Genomic DNA, 6,602 nt, shown 5'->3' with positions numbered 1-6,602 from the left:
GACTCAGCAGGCTCCGAATCATTGAGAACAGCATCCGGATGCCTCCACACCATTTTGAATGGAACAATCGATTCAGAAACCCAGAAAAAGGTATCCTTCCAGGATCCAAGGGTTGTAACCATGGACGAAACAAGACAAGTATCAATCTTTGTTGTTTCAAACGTGAACCAATCGCCATTTTTGGCTAAACGAAAAAACCTCCGGAAAAGCAACAGGGAGGGATCATAACCAAGAGCACGACAAAGCACTTCAAAATGTAAAACCCTAGCCATCCCTTTTGGATGAACTTGCCCAAAGGACACTCGGTAATATTCAAGCAAATTCAGAACGAAAAACGAAAAAGGGTAACGAAGGTTGGACCATTGAAAATGGCGACAATAAAAAGCAATAAAACCAGGAATCGGTTTGTCAATAGAAACATCGCAAGCAGGGGCGGTCGGATTAAACTGTTTATCAATGCCATATTCAAGGCAAAACAGGTCTACTTCCTCTTGTGTCATCCGGGAGAATGACCTCGCTAAATCCTTAAGGGCACCCATGATAAGAACAAAGTAAAAGCGATAATGGAAGAGAGAAACTAACCTGAGAAGAGGAAAACGGTGAATGATTGCAAAGAAAGTGAAGAAACTTTACAATAGTTAAAACAAATAAGAGAGTAAAGTAGGGGCATTAAAGGTAAATAAGTAATTTCTGCCAATCCGCCGCCTGACACATGTCAAATCAACTGTCAAATCGATTAAAATTCAAAATTCAAAAAGTAACCGCCTCAAACCCTTCAAGCCTCCAAACAACGAACCCTTGAAGCCTTTACAAGACATGCATAAAAGTCAGAAGTCTTTGAGCATAATACCCCAAAAACCTCTGACTTGGGGGGCTGACGACGGGGGTAGCCCAAAGACAAATAAAATCATCAATATGCAAAGAGCTTAAAAGGTTGAAAGGTTCATCGGATGAAAAGCTGTATAATGAGTGAATCGAGGAACAGTAACTAGTCATGTCCACCAACTCATCTCACCAACTCACGCTCACCAACTTACAAAGTCAGAGCAGGTCTGCACAGGCACACCCTATTAACCAGGGGTCCAAAGCCTTCAACCCCGAAAGGGGAAACCCTCCATAAGCAAACAGGTTCCGCTAGTATGGACCATACCATTTCGAGAGGTGTCTTCCACTATAAGAAGACAGCTCGAAGACACTTCCTGGACATTCCGAAAAGCAGAGATTCCTTAATCTCTTGTCATTCAAGAGTTCTTTGTCACCTCCAAATAACTCTTCATCAAATTCATCTCATTTGCTTTCTTTTCTGAATTCGAGCTAGTCTCGAAGAAAGAACTTCAAAGCAAATATCTCAATCATACTAGTGAACCTCCTTCCACGTTTTGCAAACGTGGAGGGACCCCGCGACCTGCGTTAGGCAAAACTGAACCCTTCAGCCCTTTTGCCTGACCAGCTAAGCTACCATCCTTGGTCCCGTGTTTGTTGCATCAACATTATGAAACCTCGAGCTCAATTTGAGCTTTGTTTTAAAAGTTGAGCTCGGATCGTAAGTAGTTTTTCAAGTTCGAACTCAGCTCGTTTATTTTATTTATTAACTAATTTATATTAATTATAATTATTTTTATATATAATTTAGTTATTTTTCATATTTTAATAAATAGTAATAAATATATATATTTAATATATTAATTAAAGTTATGTATATATTGGGCTCGTTTAGGCTTGCAACCGAAACCCGGAACTAAAAGCCCAAAACTCAAATTGTACTCGAACCAACCGTTTTTAAATCAGTTTTGGGCTTTTCCTAATCAATCATAGGGGTGCAAATGAGCCGAGCTACTCGCGAGTTACTTTAGCTCGGTTTGAAAAAAGCTTGAAACGAGCCGAGTTTAAGCGAGGTCGAGCCTAAAAACAAGCTTGTGTAGTAAACGAGCTCGAGCTCGAGCCCGAGCTTCACTTATCGAGCTCGAGCCGGAAACGATTGGTTCAAGTACAATTTGAGTTTTGGGCTTTTGGTTCCGGGTTTCGGTTATGGATAATGTTTGCTGTAGAGTGTGGGCCCCTAGGACCAATTATGGTTGCCTACAGTTTGGCGTGTTTACTATAGTTTAATTTTTATGTATGCTTTGTTAGACTTTAAATTATAGTTCTATACATCTATTATAGTATGTTGAAAATATTATAAACTTGAAATTATCTAAACTTATTATAGATGTATAAGAGTAGTTTATATTTCAAATGTTTTTTTAAGAAAAGTTTAAGAATGATTGCAGGTAATGGACATTACGTATTATAGAGTATTTGATATTTTAAATTAGAATTGTGGGGCTTTTAGTTTATTTGAAATGGGTCTTACTTATTATGTTTAGTTTTAGGCTTTGTTTTACATTTGTGGGACACTTCTAAGGGGTTGTCTTTAGGGGTGTTCAATCCTGATCAGAAACCGAATTTGACAAATCCGAAAATTCGTATCCGAAATATACGAAATTTCGGATATCCGAAAACTGGATAATCTAAATTTTCGGATTCGGATTCGAAACGGATTTTTTTTTTATTTTTTATAAAGTCGTATATCCGTTTGGATATTCGAATCCGAAATTGCGAATTCGGATATTAATATTTACTATCCGAAATTTTCAAATATCCGATTTTCGGATAACCGAAACCAGATAATCTGATCTTGAACACCCCTGGTTGCCTTGCCCCCTGGTGCTGCCATAGATTCACCCATGTTTAACATCATAAGACGAGAAACACTTATACCTAATAACTACTAATCAGATGAGTAATGAATAATTGATACCTGACGAGTATTAGACCAAGTATGGTACACAATATTATAAACAAGTATGAGGCTGAGATTACCAATGCTCCTTTCATGTCTAGCCTATAGTCAAATTTTTTGGTGGGTGATACTAGACATTTTGGAACGTTTTAAGTTAACATGTTTCATACTTGTGAATAATGGTATGATTTATCTAATTTTAGTATACCTAACTAAACTAATAAGTGATTTATGTCACAATCAAAAAATTGGAAGTTCAAATCTTGCAAAATGTAAATGCTTATGTATTTATCCTAGAACTCTAGGTATAAAAAACTAATAAGCAACCCATTTTCACTGTTTAGCCCATAAATATAAAAATGAATTCGTAATAAATTAGATACTTCGAAAAAATTTACTTCTCGATTGTATTTAACACAATATCTATTTGTAAAGAAGTTATAATTTTGGATAACTTATATCTGCTATAAACAAGAGAGCAAACATAAGAATGTTATAAACAAGAGAGCAAACATAAGAAAAAGATTTTATACTCTAGTATTTCATGTACATATATCATATATATATAGATCAATACATCAACAACCCTAAAGCCCATTAACATTAGGTCAGGCTTGGCCTATGGGTCTGAATGTCTGCATTCATAACACTCCCCCTCAGACATTTAGAAATACATATACATTGTTAACATTATACTACTAGATAATGTTTACACGATTCTTCAGAACCGATGTTAACTGATACTGCAGGACCAGTTATGTTGCCTCATTAAAACCTTACTAAGAAAAACCCAGTGGGACAAAACTTAGTCAAGGAAAAAGAGTACATACACTGTGTATATTATATTATGGGTACATTACTCCCCCTCAATTTTACTTGTAAATCTTGATGATGTTGAATCCAATCTTCTATGACAATTGCTTGACTTGATATTTGGCGAAGTCTTCTTTGATTTGAGTGTTGTTGTCTACATTGTCTTCATACAGTATAGCTTGAGCTTCTCTTGATCAACTCTAATCTACATACTTCTTAAATATGCTGAAATCTTCGACCTTCATAACTTGTATCTGGATTGAGATCGAACTCTATGCGAGTCTAATATATATCAATCATAACCCAGGACGCCATATTGTTCTTGTGGAACTATCCCGTGTCTCGAGTTTGTAAATATGTCAACTAATTATTTAATGCGCTTTATAATTCTGCATTTCTGCCTCGTTAAAAACCATGCTAGGAAAACCCAATGGGACAAAACCGTAGCTAAGGGAAAAGAGTGCACTACGCATTATACATAATTAACAACATGATTTATGATGATGTTAAATTAGTACTTCGGGACCTATAAGATAAACTGATACTGCTGGATCAGTTATGTTGTCTCGTTAAAAACCTTACCAAGAAAACCCAATGGGAAAAGCTTAGTGAAGGGAAAAAGAGTGCAACATTTGAGATTAGAACTGTAATCTTACCAATACATCTAGCAAGAACGTAATATCATATGTTGTCTTGTTTGCAAGATACGTCAATGCTCTGATCGCAATTAAGTATGGTACTTCTTGACTAAGTAGTTCAACATCCTTTTCTTGGGGTTGATAAGAATATTTTTCTATGTCAAGCGATCAGACAATCGTTCATGTACTCGATGAATGAGCTTTTTCTATATAACATCTTTTAGATGTAGTCAGATTGATGAGCAAAAATAGTACATATATACTCGAACTACGGGTCGAGAATAACTACACTTTGTAAAGGTCATTCAAAATTTTCCTCTTTAGTTTGTGAGTTCCCTCTCGATGATGTTTACATTATCACTGTAAGATTGAAATCTTGTTAAATAGATGTAGCTCATTTTATCAAAATTATACCTCTCTTTTTAGAGTATAGTCGACTGTACCACATACAAGTAGTTTCCTTTAAGATTCATATATATAACACATATGGGGTTATTGTTTCATAATGCTTTGAGCATTTTTAATCCTTCAGGGGTTTTCATGTAGATGTCATTTGCAATTATCTCGTACATGTATACGGTGATGACATCCATAAGTTGTTTTATCTGAAGTCATTCTGAGATTGCGAGGCCACTTAGACATCTAAAGATTATCGCATCCACTACAGGGGTATACGTTTCCTCGTAATCAACTGCTGGGATTTGGGAAAAATCTTTATGTTAAAATGTGTGCCTTATGATGTGTGTAAAATGCAACATATAAATTACATCAAATGAGGCATAAAACTAACCCTTTTTAAGTACTAATGTTGGAAAAAGAGTGTTTTTGTCTTCCTTTTGTATTTTCAGGATTAAATGAGCTCAAATTAACAAAAGAAGCAAAAAGACAGCTAAATCTAACATAAATACAAGAAAAGGAACATAAGTGGATTGCCCGACCCCTCGACAGCATCCTCCCAAGCAAAATAAAGAAGGCAGAAGACTGAACACGCCCCGTGCTCAGCCAGCACGGGGCCGTGCCCAAGAAGCAGCAGAAAAGATAAACCAGTAGAAGCTTATATTGCCCACCACGGGGCCGTGCCCAGTGAACACGGGGGCGTGGCGAAAGTACTGCAGGCGCATTAATTGTAATTGCGAATTACAATTAATGAAGAGAGAGACTGTCAGACAGGCACGGGGCCGTGCCCAGCCTTCTGTTCAGGCTATAAATAGGAGTGCTTGGTTTCATTGCAACTCATCCCTTGGCACACCACCTCTCTCACACTTCATCCACCACCCACCACCACCATAACACCATCATCCACCACCATCATCCATTGTCCATCATAGAGTGTGTGAGTCGTCTCGGGATCCAAGATTGATCGTAAGAGTTCTTGACAATCAAGGCCATGTTTGCCTAAGTCTCTTACATCACTTGGTGAAGACAAGTGTTTAGTATAATACTTTTTATTTTTAATCTTTTGCACTTTTTATTTGGTTTTGTATTAATGACTTTAACAACTAGTTGCTTATGTTGAAGGTGACCTTTCCTTATCGTTTGTCCGTGGTGTCTTGGCATTATTTTACTGTCTATATAAAATAAAAGATTTTTACCATTCATATCTCCACGGTCTATATGGATGTATGTTGGCTACCTGGTCGGGGGTTAAGGGAACGGTTTGGTAAGGGTCTTGCCCTTGTTCAGCGTTTAGAGGTCCTGCAAGGGACCTGGGTCAAATTTAGTAGGATCTCCTTCAATACCCATAGGTATTGGATGGCGGGGATCCAAACTTTTTGACTCCCTCATAAGTTAACTACTATTAATACTATAACCCGGCTATTTAGGACTGTATCCCTGCTGACTCAGACTACTTAGTCGAGGGTAACGTCACCTCCAAAAGAGGGGCCTACCATAATTTGCATTAATAACTTAATTCATTATCTTTCAATAATCCGACCCTTTAGGATTGTATCCTTGCTGACTCAAACTACTGGGTTGAGGGTAACGTCGCCTTCAAAAGAGGGGCCTACTACAATAACTAAGATAATCTCTTAAATAAGTGCAAAAGTGCGAAAATAATCAAAGGTTATACTAACTAGCTAACCAGTGACGGATCTATAAGAAAAGTTGAAGGGTAGTGCAGGCTAAAAAAAATTTGTTCGGGGTAGCCGATACATAAAACATAAAACGAAGAAAAAGAAGAAGAAGAATTATACACTTAAGATGTAATTCGCTAAGAAAATTGAGGGGTAGCACGGGCAACCTATGTTAGATCTGCCCCTGCAGCTAACTATGGTTTTGAGGAACGATAAACTAAACAGGTTTGGTTGGGTGGGTCCATTGAATTGGTTGATTTAACGGTTTAACTGTCTGGTATGGATGGTTTGGAA

This window comes from Helianthus annuus, chromosome 17 (genome assembly GCF_002127325.2).
Source record: "Helianthus annuus cultivar XRQ/B chromosome 17, HanXRQr2.0-SUNRISE, whole genome shotgun sequence".
In the NCBI taxonomy this organism is placed as follows: Eukaryota; Viridiplantae; Streptophyta; class Magnoliopsida; order Asterales; family Asteraceae; genus Helianthus; species Helianthus annuus.
The sequence above is the reverse complement of the archived record's forward strand: the minus strand, read 5'-3'. Positions refer to the sequence as shown.